At 40.7% G+C, this 23,267-nt stretch overlaps 1 protein-coding gene across 5 annotated transcripts in view; it reads left to right on the forward strand.

The window, feature by feature from the left end:
* apba1a (amyloid beta (A4) precursor protein-binding, family A, member 1a) overlaps positions 1–23,267 on the forward strand; it is an 89,300-nt gene that overhangs the window by 29,098 nt on the left and 36,935 nt on the right. Inside the window, exon 3 of one of the 5 annotated variants that reach the window (XM_051681049.1) lies at positions 22,698–22,794. The exons of the other annotated variants lie outside the window; for them this stretch is intronic. The gene's annotated coding sequence lies outside the window, so the exon portion shown is untranslated. The remainder of the gene's footprint in view (positions 1–22,697; positions 22,795–23,267) is intronic. 5 annotated transcript variants of the gene reach the window in all.

The raw sequence follows: 23,267 nt of genomic DNA on the forward strand, positions 1-23,267 counted from the left end.
ACACCACATTGATTCAGAGTAACACTTGTTTCATATTGGTTTGAATTACAGTGCTAATTCACTTTCAGCCTTGAGGACCCCACTCAGCAACTCTGTTTTGACTGTTTCTATTTAGCTGCTAATGCTTATAATTCAGCTCTACTGTTTGAGTCACTGTCATTGTGTCTAAAGAGAAGGCAGTTTTAGCTGTGACTCATTATCATGAGAACACACTCAGTGTGTTTTTGCATGGGTAGCCTCAAAAAGGTAAAAATAAATAATCAATTGCAGATGGCAAATATTGCCACATAAAAGTTGAATTTGACATTGTGCAAATTCACTGTTTGTGTAACTTATCAAAAGGCTTCCATCTGGTAAATTTAATTCAGCATAGGTTTATCCTTTGCTGCCTACGATATGTCAATTCTGCATGTGCTGGTCGGTAGTTAGTTAAAAGAATAAAAATGGTGTTCATCAAGAAAATTAATTTGTAAATGTAGTACATGCCTATTATAAAAGTCGGCATGAAATGAAAATTCACCCTATCTATTTTCTAAATGCATGTGATTGATCTTATTGTGAACGATTCATCCATGCATATGTTTCATTTTTATTTATTTTACCTCGTAATCTTTAATCAAAATGTAATAACTCGATTTTCTGGTGAAGTGACAGACTACTTTCTGGTTACGTATGCCGGACTTCTCCAATCATTTAGCCCGCTTAAACCCTGCCCCTTTCTTATAAATACCACAACCTTGCGTAGAGTTGAACAAAGCATCAATCGCATGTTGGTGATGATGGCAAGGTGTATTTTCAGCTGTTTTCCTTAAACTCCTTGGTTACGTTTCAGCTGGCTTGAATTTACATTTAGAATGAGGAGGAATAATGGCAAATTCGTGGTTGTGTTTGAGACGTTTCACGCCTGAATTGCTGAGGTGATCACTAATGAATACAATGCTTCGGATGCCTCTGGATTTTATGTATATTTTTGAATGCAGTTATCTTGGGATGCACAGCACGAGTAAGTGTTTTTTTTCCCCTTATAGTTAGTGTATTGTGATTCAAAACGTTAAAATATGGTTCTTTCACTCGTTTGTCAGCGGCTGCAGCCTCTTCGTAAGCAAAGACCGCGATGTGCTCGTATGTTTGTTGTCAGTTTGATCATAAACATGTTGATCGCTGCTCAATTTCACAGATAACCGGCTCTGATTCGAGCAGCATGGTAGTATGGGTTAGAGGTCTGCAACCCGACCTGGGCCCAATGGGACCCGAGAATCCGATGGGTTTCGGGCCGGGTTCGGGTCAGTTTTTCAAGTAGGTCTTTGGGTTCGGGTTTGTAGTTAATGGAAAAAATAAGCAGTTCGTGCTCTCTCTCACAAATGCTAGAATTGACGAGTTAGGGGCCGTTCACACCGAATGTATTTTTGCGCGTGTCTGTTTTCCCATTGTTTAAACACATGCTGGACAAATGTCTGACATTTGCACCACGTCTCGCTTTTTGTTCAGCGTCTCGTGCAGGACTTGTACTGTTTAAACACCGTGTCAAGTTAAGAACTTCAAATTTTCAAAAACGCATGTCGAGACACCGACGCTCTGTTTCATTCTTCTGCGCCTAGATTGTTTTTAGCGCAGTTGTCTCAAGATTCAACGTTCTGAACAAGTTCAGGCTGCATAGAGGGGACTCTTGCAGTGTTTCATATTATTCCAGATTGTTCTGCACCATGCTGTTTCAGCAAATAAACAGTACGGCAATGTTTTTTTTTCCTTCTGTTCTAGTGTACTGAGGGGCTGCCATGCCTTGTTAAAACTATGTTTTTCAATACTGTTACAAATTTTGCCTATATGCTTACCTACATAAACTACAGCCTATTGCAACAGTACTTGCTAGGCGAAGAAATTAGTGAGCGATGTCGGGTTCGGGCTTAAAATCTGACGGTATTGTTTGGGTAGGGTCGGGCCACATGGTCTCAGGTATTGGTTGGGTTCGGGTTTCATTTTAAGGCCCGTGCAGACCTAGTAGTGGTGTGTGTCCACTGCAAACTCGCATTCAGATCTGCCTCTGTTCCGCTATGCAACAGCCATGTTTTCACTATCCAACCAATGGATTAACTCATCCACGGCCTATATTTTGTTTCTTGTTCTAAGCTGTTTCACTCGGAAATGTCACAATACGGAGGTAAAGTCGGTCGCAACTTCCCTTTCATGCCGACTTTTTTCTCTTTCTCCCCAATTTGGAATGCCCAATTCCCAATGCGCTCTAAATCCTCGTGGTGGCGTAGTGACTCGCCTCAGTCCGGGTGGTGGAGTATGAATCCCAGTTGCCTCTGTGTCTGAGACAGTCAACCCACACATCTTGAGTGCATTACCGTGGAGACAGCACGTGTGTAGGCTTCATGCTATTCTCCGCGGCATCCACGCACAACTCGCCACATGCCCCACCGAGAGCATACTACATTTATAGCAACCATGAGGAGGTTACCCCATGTGACTCTATCCTCCCTAGCAACCAGGCCAATTTGGTTGCTTAGGAGAACTGGCACGCCCTGGATTCGAACTTGCGACTCCAGGGATGGTAGTCAGCATCTTTACTCGCTGAGCTACCCAGGCCCCCCATTTCATGCAGACTTTAATATTTTTATTTTTTTTGTCAACTTCTACAGAGAAATAAGCAGTCTCAAACAAGTTTAAAGGGTCGCAACACCCGACTGTTTCAGCACATTTTTAAAATATGTAAGCAAAGTGGCCGTGATCAGCAGCGGAGTGAGGGGGAGTGAACCCAACAACTGTCTGATCCAGTCACTCAGCATTATTTTAATAATGCAGTTAACAGCATCAGAGGTTCTCACAATTGCTTGTAACAGAATGCATAAATTATACACTGTTTTGTAAGCTCACAATACATTACTTGCACCGGTAATTTATATCTGTAATTGAATACGCAAATAAATGCCAAGCCATGTGTATTGAAAATGTTAATGTTTTTTACACTTTAATAACTTTTGTGACTTATTCCAAGAAGATGATTTACAAATAAGTGCTTAGATCAGTTAACACGGATGGATGGATGGATTATGGATAGCGTTTGTGTCTGAGACGATCAAAATAAACCGCGTCACTAATGAGTCCCAGGCAGAGACCCCGCACATCTCAAAACACTCATGTTAATAAATGCGTGCTGTGCGAACATTTAAAAGGTGTTGCCTTTTGAATGAAGGCCTGTCCTGTCCCTCTGTCTGGAGCACGGGGGGGGGCGCTTTCGTCACAGTACTATCAACTCTCTCAACTGACTGATGGCGCTTGAGAGTTTGAAGCGCTGGTCACATGCATGGCAACGACTCACTTGTCAAAGGGTAAAGGCCACGCTTTCTCATTAATAAAATTGAGACACCCATGACGTTGATGTGCTGAAATTCAATGAAAAGCTAAACCCGGTATGTCAGGACCTGTAACGTGGACTCAGGGTGAATCTCAGGGTCCAGTTCAATTCCAGTCCTCAAGAACGCAAGTACCGAGAATGCAGGAAATTACCCGGATGTGTCCTTGAAATTGAGGATGCATCGGATATGACTTGTGGGCAAAAACTCGGTACTACGATGGCAGACGAAGGATATTTATTTTGTTTTTCCTCAAGAATATCCCGCTTTAAGCTTGCGAAAGTCTGATGGCTCGAGTCGTTATACTCCAGTATGTGTTTTGTCTTTTTGCCATTGGAAGGGGGGAGACCGGTAACAAAATCCATGGCTATATGAGACCAGGGTCTCGAAGGGACTGGCAGCGGTTGGAGAAGCCCGGCCGGGGGTTGACTGGTGGATTTATTTGAAGCACAAATGGAGCAAGTGGCTACGAACCAGCATACATCCTGCGTTAGTGATGACCACCAGAATCTCTGTCTAATGAGCTCCTGGAGCCGCCCTTGGATGACAAGCGACATTGGATGAATGGGCCCCACTGTAGGACGTGCGTCCGAACTGATCGCGGAACAAATAACAGTAGATGGTGGGTAGAATGGTATCCGGTGGGATGGTAGAGGTCTCAACTTCGAAACATCAAGATAACGAATCGGGTTAGAGCTTAAGAATCTCTTAGAGAAAAACAGTGCCCAACAAGCCTTTAAAAACGCGGCTTCGGCCTGGGGAGACCAACAAAAGTCATTGCGAGTGGAGGTGAGATCCGTAAGCGGTGTGGTGAGTTGGCTGTAGTTACAAATACCTACGATAAAAATTAGCGAGCCCCAGAAATCTCTAAGGCCTTGTGGGAATCTGGGGTTGGCCAGTTGGAGAAGGCTCTGAACTTGGCAGGGTCCATGCGCACTCCCATGGATGAAACGATGAACCCCAGGAACAGAACCGACTGTGCGTGAAAAGCGCACTTCTCCGCTTTAACGAACAGCCGATTCTTTAGCAGTCGCTGAAGCACCTTCCTGACATGCTGGACATGGTCCTGGATATTCTGGGAAAATATCAGAATATCATCTAGATAGGGGAGTCACGTGACACCATGCGAGGAGCGGACGTGTAAATGGCGAGCTCTGTGCACTTTGCTAATTTAATTATTTTTATGTCATAAACCGGTGAGATTCGACATCCTACTACATATCTGTTCTTTTAAGTCAACATAGTAAAGAAGTCAAAATCCTCTGGCTCTGGAGATGTTAAGACACTTACGTGCTCAAGCTGAAACCTCTGATGGGCCTGCAGACCAGGGATTCGGTTTGGATGGTGCGGTGGGAGAAATCCAGCATCAACTGTCCAACTTGTCTGTAATGCTGACGAAAGTTGTTGCCGACTTGGATCTTGCTGTAATACTTAGATCGATTACTGCAATTTGGAAACAAAATTGTTGGTTACAAGATTGTCGGACGTCGAGAGACGGATCGATTATGTGGAGTCATCAGAGAGGGAATTAATCTGCTGCTAATCTGCTGGCGACCAAGATTTGGAACGAGTTTTTGAAAAACTGGAAGAGTTAGAGAACGGCAGTAGGTGGAATAACGTCCAAATTGTTGGAATTCCTGAGCATGAGGAGGGCTGAGATATGGTAAAATTCCTAGACGAGCTCTTCCCGAGTCTGCTTGACATAACCGGCCACAAGATGGAAATCGAGCGAGCTCACAGAGTCCCGGCTTGGAGATCCTCTGAGGGAGACAGGCCTCGATCAATTCTGGCCAAATTTTGGAGATCATTCGATAAAGATCTTGTGTTATGCAAGGCGAGGAGCAAAGGAAAGCTTTTTTTTTTTTTTTTTTTTTTTTTTGGGAAGAATCACAACATTTTCTTGTTCCCAGACTTTGCGAATTCGACGAGAGAAATGTGATCGATTCAAGGAATGCAAGAAACTCTTACATCAATGGAAGATCGCTTTTACTTTGTTCCCGGCCAAGTTGAGAATAGATACTAAGGATGGCCACAAAGTATTTACATGTCCACAAAAAGCAATGACCTTCATAGAGGCAATGGGTGAGTAAGCCATTTGATGTTTCTCATGCGGCCCCCGAGTGAGCTTGTCTCACCATACACTTGGTTGTCCGAGGAAGCTGAGCGCCTTTGTTTCTTTGTGCTGGTTCCACCTAGCGGCTAGAATTTGTTTTGTGGAGTATTATTTTTTTTTATTTATTTTATTTATTTATTTTTTTGAATGAAGCTTTGGAAGGATTACGTCATCTGCTGCACTTATGAAACAGCCAGAACATTCGTTTGACAGTCCGAGGAAACTGAACTGCTTTTTGTGTGCGTGTATGCTGGTTCCTCTAGCGGCTGGAGTTTATTTTGGGGAGGAACACACCTTCGGGACAGTTATGCAGATGAATCTACACGTTCTTTGTGTTTATTCTGCATATTGGCTGGAGTATTTTCTGTTATGTAATTTTGTCTCAAATTTGTATAGAAGCACCGGACTTGAGCAATCCAATGGCAAAGTTGTTGCGGAGACTCTCGTAGGCGTACGTGGACAGTTGGCGCTGTCGTGTGCAGGGTTAAGGCATATGTTTTTCTGTTTGTTTGGTTCTGGGGGAAGTTTGTTGCACTAATGGGGAATTTGCTCTTTATAATCTTGTTTGACACACAATCTATGTTTTCTAATATGTCAGATGTTAATATGAGTGGATTGTCTCTCTCCACGTGGATTGTGAATGGGTTGGGGCATCCCATAAAAAGGAAGGTTATTTCTTAAGAAATATAATAGTGTTTCTTCAAGAAACGCATCTTTCCTCACAGGAAGATGGAAATTTGGGAAGATATGGGGTGGACATGTTTTCTTTAGTGCTTGCTCAAGTAAGAGCAGTCATTACATTGATAAGTAAACATCTACAATTCAAATGTCTCAAACAGATTAAAGAAATTAGGAAGATAAACATTGATCAGGGCTTTTTTTATAGATCTTGAAGGGACGTTGAAAGCCATTGGCACCCCTCATGATATAATATTGGGAGGAGACTTTAATATTTTTATGGACTCAGTCCTTTTATCATAGTGAAGCAAAAGTGTGCAAGCCCCCTAGAGCAACATTGATGCTTCACAGGATGTGTAAAAATCTTGGTCTTACAGATATTTGGAGACATTTGAACCCATCTGGTAGGGACTATAATTTTTTTCATCAGTCCATAAGATTTATTCTAGAATAGATTTTTTGTTATAATATATACAATATATAGTGTGTGTGTGTGTGTGTGTGTATACACACACACACACACACAGTTGTGCTCAAAAGTTTGCATACCCTGGCAGAAATTGTGAAATTTTGGCATTGATTTTGACATGATCAGTCATATTTTCATGGAAATAAAATGTCTTTTATTTAAGGATAGTGATCATATGAAGCCATTTATTATCACAGTCAAGGAGTTTGTTAGCTCTCACGTGGATGCACTGAGCATTCTAGATACTGAGCCATGGGGAGCAGAAAAGAATTGTCAAAAGACCTGCGTAACAAGGTAATGGAACTTTATAAAGATGGAAAAGGATATAAAAAGATATCCAAAGCCTTGAAAATGCCAGTCAGTACTGTTCAATCACTTAAGAAGTGGAAAATTCAGGGATCTCTTGATACCAAGCCAAGGTCAGGTATATCAAGAAAGATTTCAGCCACAACTGCCAGGAGAATTGTTCGGGATACAAAGAAAAACCCACAGGTAACCTCAGGAGAAATACAGGCTGCTCTGGAAAAAGATGGTGTGGTTGTTTCAAGGGGTGGTTGTTTCACTTCTTAATAAGTGATTGAACAGTACTGACTGGCATTTTCAAGGTATGTAAACTTTTGATCAGGGCCATTTGGGTGAGTTCTGTTATTATGATTTAAAAAGGAGCCAAACAACTATGTGATAATAAATGGCTTCATATGATCACTATCCTTAAAAGACTGATCAGTCATATTTTCAAAATCAGTGCCAACATTTCACAATTTCTGCCAGGGTATGCAAACTTTTGAGTGTGTGTGATTTTATGTATATAATATATATTAGTCCCTCATTTCATCTGTTGTTGATTGCTCAATTGGAAACATCTTAATCTCGGATCACACCCTGGTGAGTTTAGGTGTTGCCACATATGGAGAAAAATAAATCATATAGTTGGCACTTTAAGGGATCCTTTTTGTGGACTTCAGTATGGCTTTCAACACCATCATCCCAGCTATTCTCCAGACTAAATTACACCAACTCTCTGTTCCCACGTCTATCTGTCAGTGGATTACCAGCTTTGACAGACAGGCAGCAGCTTGTGAGACAGGTGAAATTCACTTCCAGCACCTGTACAATCAGCACTGGTGCCCCCCAGGGATGTGTGCTCTCCCCACTACTATTCTCCCTCTACACCAACGACTGCATGGCCAAGGACCCCTCTGTCAACCTCCTGAAGTTTGCAGATGACACCACTGTCATCGGCCTCATCCGAGATGACGATGAGTCTGCATACAGAAGGGAGGTTAAACAGCTGGCTGTCTGCTGCAGTCAAAACAACCTTGAGCTGAATACGCTCAAAACGGTGGAGATGATTGTGGACTTTAGGAGGAACCCCCCCCAACACTGTCCCCCCTCACCATTCTAAACAGCACTGTGGCAGCAGTGGAGTCATTCAGGTTCCTGGGCACTACCATCTCGCAGGACCTGAAGTGGGAGACGCACATTGATTCCATTGTGAAAGGCCCAGCAGAGGTTGTACTTCCTTCACCAGCTGAGGAAATTCAACCTGCCACAGGCGCTGCTGATACAGTTCTACTCGGCAGTCATTGAGTCTGTCCTCTGCACTTCTATAACTGTCTGGTTTGGTTCAGCTACGAAATCAGACATCAGAAGACTACAAAGGACAGTTCGGACTGCTGAGAGGATTATTGATTGCGCCCTGCCATCCCTTCAAGAACTATACACTTCCAGAGTGAGGAAAAAGGCTGGAAAAATCACTCTGGACCTCACTCACCCTGCCCACTACCTTTTTGAACTGTTGCCTTCTGGCCGATGCTTCAGAGCTCTGAGCACCAGAACCGTCAGGCACAGGAACAGTTTTTTCCCCCCAGGCTATCCAGCTCATGAACAGTTAAACTGCCCCTTTGAGCAATAATTAAATTGCAATTAGTGTCTGTGTATAAATAGTCAATGAGTTTGTTAGCTCTCACGTGGATGCACTGAGCAGGCTAGATACTGAGCCATGGGGAGCAGAAAAGAACTGTCAAAAGACCTGCGTAACAAGGTAATGGAACTTTTATAAAGATGGAAAAGGATATAAAAAGATATCCAAAGCATTGAAAATGCCAGTCAGTACTGTTCAATCACTTAAGAAGTGGAAAATTCAGGGATCTCTTGATACCAAGCCACGGTCAGGTAGACCAAGAAAGATTTCAGCCACAACTGCCAGAAGAATTGTTCGGGTTACAAAGAAAAACCCACAGGTAACCTCAGGAGAAATACAGGTTGCTCTGGAAAAAGATAGTGTGGTTGTTTCAAGGAGCACAATACAATGATACTTGAACAAAAATGAGCTGCATGGTCGAGTTGCCAGAAAGAAGCCTTTACTGTGCCAATGCAACAAAAAAGCCTGGTTACAATATGCCTGACAACACCTTGACACGCCTCACAGTTTCTGGCACACTGTAATTTGGAGTGACGAGACCAAAATAGAGCTTTATAGTCACAACCATAAGCGCTATGTTTGGAGAGGGGTCAACAAGGCCTATAGTGAAAAGAATACCATCCCCACTGTGAAGGATGGTGGTGGCTCACTGATGTTTTGGGGGTGTGTGAGCTCTAAAGGCATGGGGAATCTTGTGAAAATTGATGGCAAGATGAATGCAGCATGTTATCAGAAAATACTGGCAGACAAATTGCATTCTTCTGCACGAAAGCTGCACATGGGATACCCTTGGACTTTCCATCATGACAGTGACCCTAAGCACAAGGACAAGTTGACCCTCCAGTGGTTACAGCAGAAAAAGATGAAGGTTCTGGAGTGGCCATCACAGTCTGCTGACCTTAATATCAGCGAGCCACTCTGGGGAAATCTCAAACGTGCGGTTCATGCAAGACGACCAAAGACTTTGAATGACCTGGAGGCATTTTGCCAAGACGAATGGGCAACTATACCACCTGCAAGAATTTGGGGCCTCATAGACAACTATTACAAAAGAATGCACGCTGTCATTGATGCTAAAGGGGGGCAATACACAGTATGAAGTCTGTGTACGGGTCATTTCATTTTTTTTTTGTTGCCATGTTTTTTATGGTTGTGCCATTCTGATATAATCTACAGTTGAATATGAATCCCATGAGAAATAAAAGAAATGTGTTTTGCCTGCTCACTCATGTTTCTTTAAAAATGGCACACATATTACCAATTCTCCAAGGGTATGCAAACTTTTGAGCACAACTGAGATATATATATATATATATATATATATATATATATATACGCATGCACACTACCGGTCAAAAGTTTTGAAACACTTGACTGAAATGTTTCTCATGATCTTAAAAATCTTTTGATCTGAATGCGTATGCTTAAATGTTTGAAATTAGTTTTGTAGACAAAAATATAATTGTGCCACCATATTCGTTTATTTCATTATAAAACTAATGTAATTACAAAAAAAGAAGTTTTTGAAATTGATGACTTGGACCAAATAATAAAAAGCAGCCAATAAGTGCCCAACATAGATGGGAACTCCTTCAATACTGTTTAAAAAGCATCCCAGTGTGATTCCTCAAAGTCGGTTGAGAATGTCAAGAGTACATGTCTGCAAATTCTAGGCAAAGGGTGACTATGAAGATGTTAAAATATAACACAGTTTTGATTTATTTTGGATTTTGTTTAGTCACAACATAATTCCCATAGTTCCATTTGTTATTCCATAGTTTTGATGACTTTACTATTATTGTAAAATGTGAAAAAAAAAATATATATATATATATATATATATATATATATATATATATATATATATATATATATATATATATATATATATATATATAAAATAAAGAATAAGTGTTTCAAAACTTTTGACCGGTAGAGAGTGTGTGTGTGTGTGTGTGTGTGTTTTTTTATTTTTTTTTATATAATATATATATATATATATATATATTTTTTTTTTTTCTCTCTCTCTCTGTGTTAGTGTGTGTTTATGTAAGACCACTAGGATGTTCGTTTGGGGTCGGGTGGGGTTCTTGATTGGGGAGGGGTAGAAGTGGAATTTAAATTTTAATTAATTGTATATATGTTTTGTTTGCCTTTTGTGGAATCAATAAAAATGTTAATCATAAAAAAAGAATATCATCTAGATAGACAAACACAAAATGGTCAACCATGTCTCTGAGTATGTCATTCATGAGCCCCTGGAAGACGGCTGGGGCATTGACCAATTCGAAAGGCATAACCAAATATTTGAAGTGCCCCCTATGGGTGTTAAAAGCTATGGGTATTTTCCACTCATCCCCCTTCCTGATCCAGTGATAAGCATTGAGGAGCATTGCATAAGTCCAACTTTGTAAAGACAGATGCTCCCTGCAAGAGTTTAAAAGCTGAACACATCAATGGCAAAGGATAACGATTCTTCACCGTGATGTAATTCAGCCCCTGATAATCTATGCAAGGTCTAAGTGAGCCATCCTTCTCCACAAAGAAGAACCCCACCCCTGCCAGAGAAGAGGAAGGGCAGATGAGACTGGCTTCCAGAGAATCATTGATGTACCTGTTCATGGCCTCCCTCTCAGGAGCAGAGAGCAAAAACAGCCGTCCTTGTGGAGAAGTTCCAGGGAGCAAATAAATAGCACAGTCGTATGGGCGATGAGGAGGAAGGGTCGTGGCGTGGGACTGGCTGAACACCGCCCTCAAGTCATAATTTGTCAACAGTACTCTGGATAAATCCACCGATTAATCCTGAAACGAAACACAAGACTGGACAGGAGAGTTAAGACAGTGAGACAAACAGTATGAACTCCAAGCAAGAACAGTATTGGTTGACCAGTCTATGTGTGGGTTGTGCATTACCAACCAAGGATGCCCCAACACTACCGGCACCAATGGAGATTGGACCAGGTAGAAGGATAACTGTTCAGAATGATTGCCGGAGACGAAGGTAACTAGCTTGGTATAATGGTGATGATGGTCAGGGGTGTGCCACTGATGGCATGGGCTGTGATAGGTTCATCCAACTGGACCACTGGAACTTGCCGCTTGGAAGTCGATGTCCATAAAGTTCCCTTCAGCTCCAGAATCCACCAATGCGGAAACTGCGTGACTGGTTGATCCGTACTGCAGTCAGGCTGGGAGAAAAGTATGTAGTATGGGGGGTTTTCTCAGGGGTGTTGCACTTGTCAGTAACCCCCTGCCTACTGACAAGCGGTGGCTTTTACTGGACAGGAGGCGGAGACATGGCCAGGATGGGCACAATATAAACCCTTGGGTGAGGCGTCGCTGCTGCTCCTCCAGAGAAAGCGGAGTCCTCCCGATCTGCATGGGCTCTGCCTCGGACCATGATTCTGATGGCCTAGCCGGAACAGTGGACTGGGTACAGCGGTCAGCCACCCGGGCAGGTAGAGAAAAGCGACAGCGGCAACGCAGGGTCAGGCGCTGATCCACTCAGATGGCCAGGTCCACCAGGACGTCGAAGCGGGGAGGCAGGTCCAAGGCATAGGTTTCATACTGAATGTTGTCGGATAGCCCATGCAGAAACCAGTCCTACTGCGCACAATTATTCCACTCACAAGATGCAGTGGGTGCTGAACTCGATGGCTCGATGGGATGGTCCGTAACCTGCCGGTTTTCCTGAGACAATCCAGATAAAACCCTCGCTGCCTCACGAATTTGAGCCAAACGATCGAACACTCGACGGAGCTCCGCAAAGAATGCATAGAAGTGCAACAGGGATGTCTGTTGTCCCACAGGGCGGTTCCCCATTCACTGGCCCTTCTGGTGAGGAGCATGATGACGCATGCCACCTTCATTTTCTCCGATGAGAAAATAGAGGGCTGCAACGAGAAGTACAAGGAACACTGTGAAAAGAAGGTGCGGCAAAAACCCACCTCACCTGAGAACGGGGCTGGAGGATTGAGACGAGGCTCAGAGTGTCCAGAAACGTGGGGAACCGCCGGAGTACCTGAGGGCGCTTCCTGGGTGGGACCGGTATCGGGAGGCTGGCAGAGTAGTTGGACGACAGAGGTGAGCTCAGCTAGGTTATCTCCAAAGCCCAGTTAGAAGCGGAGATCTGATCCTGCTGACGTCCCAGTAAAGCTTCCTGCTGAGAAAGGGCAGAGCGAAGAGTGGATTCCTCCGCTGGGTCCATCCTGGCTAGATTGTTCTTTCAGAAACAAGAGACCCATGAGCAGAGGAACAGTTCACAGGATTTACTGACAATAAACAGGACCAACTGAGGCAGAGAGAGCGAGGAGAGTTACTTGAACACACTACAACAATCTAGCAAAAATCATGACACAACGAAGGGTTTAAGTAGGCAGAGAATCATCGGAGAACAGATGCTGTCAGCACGCTAATTAGTGGCATGATCAGCATTGCCATGGAAACAATCAGTATTCCCATGAAAACGCCGATCACGCATGCTGGCAGGACCTGAGACACATGAAGTAGAGAAAAACAAAACAAACGGAACAAACCAGGGAATTCACTGGGACCGTGACACAGCCTTCCAAATACACATATCATCTGCTGTTGATCAAAAAAACAGTTTGTCCCTCACCCAACTCGCAACAATGGTTGAGTTAATGTTGTCGTGTTGGGCTGGATGGGTCGCTCAAACTAAACAGACACATTGTTTATAGTTTTTGAGAAACTTAATCCAAGAACAGCTTACTTATTGTTGTCTCTGCATATTAAGCAGGGATAGAAGTTATTTTTACACTGAAAAAGTTAAGCTACACATTTCAGCTTTAAGCACAAGGAACAACTTCATTTGTAAATAAAGCACTTACACTCGTGGTTCTCCGCTGTTTTTTTTTTTTTTTTTTTTAATCCAGTGTTTTGAATGTGATGTCTCCTTAGCTCCTATGGGATTATGGGATAGTAAAAAGTGTCCTTGTCATGAACTAAATGTGTACCTGCAATATTGTCTTGCATTTCTGCGCTTTTGAATGCGAGGATCACCCTGAAGCACTCCAGTTACATTAAAGCGCTTCATTATGTGTTCAGGATGTGCATAAATGGTTTTGTGCCGCTCTGGTATTGGAGCCTTTCCTATTTCTTACTTTCTTTTGATAGTTTTGTGAAATAAGATGTTATAGTAATTTAACCCATTTAGTTGTTGAAATATTTGTTGAAGTGCTGCATTTAGCGTCCTTACAGTATATCCCTCTTAAAGGCATCTGATCGGGGTCATGTGAACATAATGGAGCCTAATTATCAGGGTTGGGGAGTAATGGAATACATGTAATGGGATTATGTATTTAAAATACAAAATAAGTAACTGTATTCCACTACAGTTACAATTTAAATCACTGGTATATGTGATCCAAAGAGCGTTTGAGCAGTGGTGAAACACTTTATGATGTGTTACATTCATACGAGTAGACAGAGAAGTAAGTCTGAAGTAAGTTTGGAGCAGAAGAAATATAAATAAACCTTGTGTAACTTGTCAGCTTTACGCTTAGATAAAATGCTATTTCTAGCCATTTTACATGCACACGTTACCAGGCACGTTTTTATCAAGAAAATTCACGTTAGATCATAATTTCTTTTTTTTCTTGTAAAAATCGTATTCTTGATGATAATTTTTGTATTGTTTTCCTGTAAAAATATCTAAAAATCCTTAAAACAATAATCAATTTGATTTATCTTGTTTTAGAAACACTGCATAAGATATTTAGGTTTTTCAGAGAATGTATTTTTAACATGTATTTTGTCTTACTGTACTGGCAGTTTTTATAGTCAAAACAAGTGAAAAAAATCTACCAGTGCTGAAGAAGTAATCCAACGTATTTAGAATACGTTACTGACCTTGAGTAATCTAACGAAATACATTACAAATTACATTTTACAGCATGTATTCTGTAATCTGTAGTGGAATACATTTCAAAAGTAACCCACCCAACCCTGCTAATTATACATTAGTATTCATAACACAGACTCAACTAGTCATTTAAACAACCGACCAACTAGTCAGTTATGAAAATTGGTAGTTTTGCACATCCCTACTTCATTGGCATACTGTTTTTGGCGTACTATATAGTAGGTAAGTATGTATATTCGAACGCAGCTAATGTCTTAATCGAGTCATCAACATGATTTGATTGGAGGATTTGTCTATAAGCAGGTGAGGCATGTACTATTAATCTTGAGGGGACTGTTAATTCACACCCTTTCCATTTCAGGATTGTAGGCTGCAATGAATTGCAGTGTTTGTTTGGAACCAAGCAGCAGAATGTCTTTATAGCAGCATGACCCCTCACACCCTGCCAGCCGTGCAGACCAGAGAGTATCCACTCAGCTGTGGTTGTGTATGAGTGAGTGTGTCTGCTAAATTTTGCCTACCAATCACAGACAGGTCTGCACCCAATAATCTTTTCAAAGCAGAGGGTGCTACTCTTCAGTTTCCACCTCTTCTTTTTTTAACAAAGAGGAAAAGACAAATACATATGTTGCAGTATTGTTTCATATGCACACAGCATGTTCACTGCAAATCCTGTCCTTAGTATCTCTGTCTTCTCAAATATACAGAGAATACACTACTTGGCTAAAATTATGTGGACACCTGAACACCAAACCTATATGTGCTTGTTGAGCATTTAAAGTCGCAACAGTGTGCATTAATAGGTATTAGGTCAGTGTTCTAATTCACCCCAGAGGTGTTCAGTGGGGTTCAGGTCTAGACTTCAGATTTACAAACATTCTAATCATAAACGTCTCAAAGACATCTGCGGAATGTCATATTGACATCGAAGAGGAAACTTCTCATAGATGTTTGCAGATGAGCAAGCAAAAAAATATGTCTTTCATATGTAAACGCACACACGTCTGGATAATGTACATGTGCTATCAGGAAATGCCTTGAAATGTTTGCCTAAGGAGATTGTATGGTTGTATGCTTAATTTTTGTAAATGTTAGTGATGGGTGTAGCTGAAATAGCTGAACCCATTAATTAGAAGGGGTGTCCACATACATTTTGCCATGTAGTCTTGAATATGTGCAAGTATATGGTTGCACTTTTTGCAGTGCTGGTGTTCAAACAATCTTAACCAGCAAGACTTCCATGGTTAATCAGTAATACAAGAAAAAAACCATACTGGTCAACCGGATGGTCAGCTTAGTATTGCTGTTTTAGCTTTTGGTGATGCTGGTCTTTTCAGCAGAGATTGGCAGATTTTATCACTTGTTTTAAGCAAAATGAAGTGCAGTTTATGCTTAAAACAAGTGGTAAAAAATGCAACGACTTATTTTTACCATATATTTAAAGATATGTTCTGTGAATGTTTTAATATTTTAGCACTAGCAGTAATACAGTATGTATTTTGCTTCTCAAATAGATTTATGTTAAAAGATGTCGATACTTTACTAGAAAACAAGAAAAGCTACTATTTAAGAATAAAATTCTTTGTAGTGTTGTAGGATCACTCAAATCTCAACACATGGCTCATCATGTCCTTCATCATCCTGCTTTCTGCTTGCAGCAGTAGACAGCATGTTGATTTGTCCTTGTGGGGAAGCCATTGACTGAGACCTCCACTGGGAACTGGGTGGGAGAGAGAGCTGTGAACACCCTCTGATTAAACCTGCTCCTCACACATAGTGAACACTGAATGTGTGAGATCCTTTTGTGTGTGTGTGTGCTTGCTTGAGAGAGAGAGAAACTGATGGTTGTAGAGCAACATGGTGTTCTTTTGCATCAGTCATTTTTAGTCAACCATTGCCAGCTACCTACCTTCATCACGTTTTTAGACTGTTTTCTCTTTCCTTGTCTTTGTAGCTCAGGTGAGGTTACACATTCATGCTGATTTCAACCCATGTTACATGCAGGGCTGGTATTACCATCTCATATGTTAACTGTCTAAAGCTCTGTATGTTTTTTTCATTGATGGAAATATGTTGACGTTTCTTTTTCCTAGGCAGAAATTAAGGAGTTGAGAGTTCTTGCGTCAGGAGCTATTTATCTTGCTATACTGCATGTTCATTCATTGGCGCTCATGACCAGCTATCTTTATTTTTGTGTTCACTAATCTATTAGCAATGTTGGTTTGGAATACTCAGATTGAAGCACAGTGTTTGATTTTTGGATACTGCTCATACCAAATTCTGCAAGTCAGTCTCTAAAGACCCAGTGAAATGGATTGTTGAACAAAATTATCTTATTTGTTGACATAGTTGTGGTGGGACATATTGAAAGCCTTGTCCTTTTTTAAAAAAAAAAAAGCCAATAGACTTTAGTTTAAGACACAATACCAAACCATTATTTGCCACTTGGCAGTGCTAGATGATTGCATTACACTATTCTGCAGGCAATAAGTAACCAATTGTTCTGATGAATAATAATATTTATTTTACAAGCAACATATAAATGGAAAATATTTCATTATAGTTTAGTACGGGTATATTCTTTATCCATGCCTGATATTTTTGGAGGGCTTATAAAACTATATATAAACAAAACAAAAAAAAAATTCTGTTGGCTCCCTTTGATGTCACCACTCATGCACTGGCAAGTCACGTCAATTCATTTTTATTTATATAGTGATTTTCACAATACACCATTTTAAAACAGCTTTACAGAAATTCCTACTAATGTCTTTGATGTCTTAAAACCCCTAGTGAACATCTTTATAGAAAGTCATGTCTTCCTTAATATCTTTGTCATTAAGCCCACAGTGAGCAAGCCAAAAGTGACCGTGGCAATGAAAAAAACTATATAAATTAGATGTTAGTATGCGGGAGGGAATCCCCGGAGAAACCAGACTCAGCTGGGGGAGCTCATCCTCCTCTGGCTATACAGCATGAACATATGCCAATATTAGTTAGCTAAATATTGTAGTATGTGTAATGCAAGTCATGTATTAATTGAGCCGATTAATTGATGCAGTGTTTAAAACTGTAAAGGGTAGTAGTCATCAGCGAAGGGCTTTGGGTTGTGTGTTCTTGTAGTGCCATCAGCCAGTGTTGTCAGGATGGCATTTTCTAACAGCTCCAGTGTGATCTCAAATGTGCCCAGAACTCAGTGCCAATAAGGAAAAATGGCAGAATCCAGGTTGCATACTTCTAAGGGAGCATGCCGAGAATACTAACTGATAGCTCTTGCCAGGTACTGTGTTATAGACATCCTTGGTGTTGGTGGATTCTCTTTTTAGAGAGCATTCTATTGCCCAATGAAAGTAAATGCCCCTGAACCGATACTGTCATAAATATTTTTTGTTAATTTCCCAGAAGAGAAACACAGTACATTTGAAATGCATATGTTTTGGGCTTCTATTGTTTTGGATGAAACAAAGTCTCAGCTTCATATGATGTTAAAGTTATCATGAAATTCAAACTAAATGTTTTCTTTAATGTGGTGTGTCTAATCGCTTCAGCTGCTATCAGTTCAGATGGGAATGCTGAATTGTGTCTCTTCTATCAGCCCTCCTCTTCACAACAAATTACAGCAAGAACATAACATATGACTGAACATCAGAAGAGATGCTGAATGATACAATGCAATTAGCTGAAATTATCATCTTTAATGTAATCCGCAAATCAGTGTTTCAACCACAGGGAAGACTAACTGTACATTTTTACCTCAGGCAAGTTATCCAATGTCCATAGCTAGTTAGCTTAAAGGAATAGTTCACCCAAAAATGAAAATTTGCTGATAATTTACTCACCCTCAGGCCATCCAATATGTATCTGTGTTACTTTCTTCATCAAAACAGAATTTAAGACTTTTAGGATTTCATTTCAGGCCGCCGCCTCTAAACAATGCAAGTGAAAGCCCTCCATTTTTTTGATGGTCCAAAATGCATATTTAGGGTGCATTACAATAATCCACACGACTCCAGTTGACAAATAAAGTTCTTTTGAACCCAAACAATTGATTATTTTTAGAAATAAAACAATACTTGTATATACTTTTTAACTACAAATGTTCGCTTCCGTACATCTCTGTGATGTGCGCTCATGAGAGGGATGACGTAAGCTCATTGGTAAGGTCACGCGTCACGTGGAAGCGGCGGCAGGAAGCGCGTCATTACAATAGAAACTTGCACAGACCAAGCGCCGTTCACAAACCAAAACAATTTCAAAACAATATAAAATAAAAAATAATTTCCAAACAATGTAAACAATGACACGCTTCCTGACTCCTCCATGTAATGCATGACCTTACCAACGAGCTTACGTCATCCCTCTCATGAGTGCACCTCACCGAGATGTACAGAAGTGAACATTTATATTTAAAAAGTATATAAGTATTGTTTGTTTCTAAAAATAATCAATCGTTTGCATTCAGAAGAACATTATTTGCAAAATTATGAACAAATAATTTTTAAATGATTTGAAAAATGTGTAAATAGTAAAAGCATGCATCCAAACCACAACAAACAAGCAATAAATGAGTGGCTTTTACAGACCCTGGTTACTAAATAGTTGGACATTATTGAATAATTTGTAAACGCATTGTGTGAAATGGTGAAAAATGTACATTTAACTAATGATCTGTTAAGCATTATATCATGTTAGTTAAATTAATAAGTAAATATTAACAAGCACATCATCTTATATTTCTAACTATTTGAATATACATTAACTAATGATCTGTTAAGGCTTATCACGTTAGTTAAATTTATTAGTAAATATTTACAAGTGTATCATCTTATATTTCTAACTATTTGCATCTGGAAGAAGTATTGTTTATGTTGTTTGCTCTAAGTTTATGATTAGAACATTTGTAAATCTTTAAAGATGTTTAACAGATGTTAATTAGAATGTAATGCTTAATGTAAAACCTACATTAGTTAACATGAACTAACAATGAATAATACTTTTGCAGCATTTGCTAATCTTGGCTAATATTAATTTCAACATATAAGTGTATAAAAAAACTTTTAAATAGTATGTTAACATTAGTTAATGCACTATGAACTAACAATGAACAATTTCATTTTTGTAAACTAACATTAAAAAAAGATTAATAATTGCTGTAAAAAATACATTCAATGTTAATGAATGGAACCTTATTGTGAAGTGTCACCTAAAAATTCTAATGTATCATAAAGCACGAGACCTTTTTTTTCCTTTAGTGCATAAAAATTAATAATGTGTTTCTGGGTCAGTGCGACTCGATACAGCAGGTCACATTTTACCTGCTAAAAAATTATTTCGTCAACTTTTAGTAGTACACTAGCATACACTCAAAAAAAAAAATAGCACTTTGGCTGAACATGATTCAATCATGGACAGTGGTACCATGCGATTGAAGTGTATATGACTGGAAAAATAATCTTTTATTCGACTGAAATCACAAAATGCAAAACAATGCAGGTGCATTTTGAAATGTTTTAACTAATCATCTTTTAATGAATGTCACTTCAGTTCTACTTTCTGAGTATGAATTATCATATGCAGTGAAAGACAGAACAACATCAAGCACTGTAAAAGGTTTAGCCACAAACTCAACTGACTGGCTTCTCTCCTGTATGATTTCACATGAGTCTCTTCAGACCTGGTTGATTTTAGTTGAGAGATGCGATGGTGTAGGTGTCTTTGCATAGTGCTTGTGTTAGCTGCGGTGTACGGCACTATTTTCTTACAGTGCTTACATATTGGCTGTGTCTCGTTTGGAAGGATGCGTCCTCTGGTGGTCGCATTTGTCGGCCGCATACGTCAGAGGCTGTCTCATTTCATTTTTTTTTATTTTTTTATTTTTTATTGGGAATGCAAAAAAGGTTAACAATTGTATAAATGTAAGTGCATATACATAGAAGGCATTGACAATAGAAAAAAAAATAAATGAAACGTGACAGACTCGATGACTAATGTGGCCGATAAATGCGACCTCCGGAGGACGCAGCCTTCCAAATGAGATACAGCCTTTGTTCGTGTCTCGTCTGTCACTCTGTCGCCATTTATTGTTTCCACCCTGTACCTAAAATGCTGCCACACAAATGATTTAAAAGTGGCAGGGGCATCTTCTATGCTAATTTCACCCTCACACTCCGTCATGCTGATATCGTGAGACAGCTTTTCACCTCAACGAGAAATATCGTCACGTTTCTCGTGGCACGAGATCTCATCACACCCCTACCTATTATGCTTTTTGGGATTTTACCTTTCCTTTAGTGCGTAATATAGCCTTTTGTGCATGTAAAAGGTCTTCAAAGTTTCAAAGCACAAAGTCCACACAAAAGGGGTTATACTCTCCCACAGACAACACTGCTCAAGAACAACAAGAAACAGCTGGATTGTAGTCCAGCCATTTCTTCCGAAAAGTATCTCTGTCACTATGTAACACATCTGCATAATGCCCGCCTAAGGGCTACTTTGGCCTGCCCTCAAACAAACGTAGTTACCGCGCATCCGGAAAGTATTCACAGCGCTTCACTTTTTCCACATTTTGTTATGTTACAGCCTTATTCCAAAATGGATTAAATTCATTATTTTCCTCAAAATTCTACAAACAATACCCCATAATGACAATGTGAAAAGTTTATTTGAAATCTTTGCAAATTTATTAAAAATAAAAAAACGAAAAAAATCACATGTACATAAGTATTCACAGCCTTTGCTCAGTACTATGTTGAAGCACCTTTGGAACCAATTACAGCCTCAAGTCTTTTTGAGTATGATGCTACAAGCTTGGCACACCTATTTTGGGCAGTGTCTCCCATTCTTCTTTGCAGGACCTCTCAAGCTCCATCAGGTTGGATGGGGAGCGTCAGTGCACAGCCATTTTCAGATCTCTCCAGAGGTGTTCAATCGGGTTCAAGTCTGGGCTCTGGCTGGGCCACTCAAGGACATTCACAGAGTTGTCCCAGAGCCACTCCTTTGTTATCTTGGCTGTGTGCTTAAGGTCGTTGTCCTGTTGGAAGATGAACCTTTGCCCCAGTCTGAGGTCCAGAGTGCTCTGGAGCAGGTTTTCATCAAGGATGCCTCTGTACATTGCTGCATTCATCTTTCCCTCGATCCTGTCTAGTCTCCCAGTTCCTGCCGCTGAAAAACATCCCCACAGCATGATGCTGCCACCACCATGCTTCACTGTAGGGATGGTATTGGCCAGGTGATGAGCGGTGCCTGGTTTCCTCCAGACATGACGCTTGCCATTCAGGCCAAAGAGTTCAATCTTTGTTTCTCATGGTCTGAGAGTCCTTCAGGTGCCTTTTGGCAAACTCCAGGCGGGCTGTCGTGTGCCTTTTACTGAGGAGTGTCTTCCGTCTGGCCACTCTACCATACAGGCCTGATTGGTGGAGTGCTGCAGAGATGGTTGTTCTTCTGGCAGGTTCTCCTCTCTCCACAGAGAAATGCTGGAGCTCTGTCAGAGTGACCATTGGGTTCTTGGTCACCTCCCTGACTAAGGCCCTTCTCCCCCGATTGCTCAGTTTGGCCAGGCGGCCAGCTCTGGGAAGAGTCCTGGTGGTTCCAAACTTCTTCCATTTACGGATGATGGAGGCCACTGTGCTCATTGGGACCTTCAATGCTGCAGAACTTTTTCTGTACCCTTCCCCAGGTCTGTGCCTCAATACAATCCTGTCTTGGAGGTCTACAGACAATTCCTTGGACTTCATGGCTTGGTTTGTGCTCTGACATGCACTGTTAATTGTGGGACTTTATATAGACAGGTGTGTGCCTTTCCAAATCATGTCCAATCAACTGAATTTACCACAGGTGGACTCCAATCAAGTAGTAGAAACATCTCAAGGATGATCAGTGGAAACAGGATGCACCTGAGCTCAATTTTGAGTGTCATTTCAAAGGCTGTGAATACTTATGTACATGTGATTTTATTTTTCATTTTTTATTTAATAAATTTGCAAAGATTTCAAACAAACTTTTCACGTTGTCATTATGGGGTATTGTTTGTAGAATTTTGAGGAAAATAATGAATTTAATCTATTTTGGAATAAGGCTGTAACATAACAAAATGTGGAAAAAGTGAAGCGCTGTGAATCCTTTCCGGATGCACTGTATAGCCGAGGCCATGATGAGTTGGGTTAGTGTTGTCGCCATGTTCTTCACTGCGAAAGCAAAACCTCTTTGTCTGAACTTCCAAAGGCAGACGAATTGAAGTATCAGTGGTTAAATTTTTTTTTACCAATATTCCTCAGCAGTACAACCACAACCGATGCCGGATTTTCAAGACGGTTACTCCTGAAAGATGGTGCAGTTCCCACTTTATTGGGACAATCTTCAGGATCAGAACCTGTAAGTATGCTTGATTATTTGTAGATTTATTTGCTACCGAGAGTTCAAAAGTGGAGTTTTGTGTTTTAGTTACGGTGTACACCCAGTGCACAGCTGTTGGCCTCTGCTAACCTGCTAGCTAATATTATTGTGTTGAAATAGTTTTGCTAATCAGCTGCGGGCCCACTTTTACCTACAGTTGTGTAGAATTATGCAGATTGTTTGTCGTTCTTACTAACATGAATAGTGATCAAGTGTTGAGAGAAATTTATTTTTACAAATGGTCATTTTACGTCTGCAATCCACAGTAGTGCTCGGCTAACTTGCTATGTAATGTTATTGTTTTGGTAAGGGTTTACTATTCCGCTGTGGGCCGGCTTTCACCTAAAACTGTGTAGCAAAATGGTCGATCACAAGAGTCTTCTATAATTATAGAATTACAAGCTGTAATGTTACGGCCACTATCGGTAGTCCACGGCTAACTTGCTCACTAA

Source organism: Myxocyprinus asiaticus, chromosome 3 (assembly GCF_019703515.2).
Source record: "Myxocyprinus asiaticus isolate MX2 ecotype Aquarium Trade chromosome 3, UBuf_Myxa_2, whole genome shotgun sequence".
NCBI classification, from domain to species: domain Eukaryota; kingdom Metazoa; phylum Chordata; class Actinopteri; order Cypriniformes; family Catostomidae; genus Myxocyprinus; species Myxocyprinus asiaticus.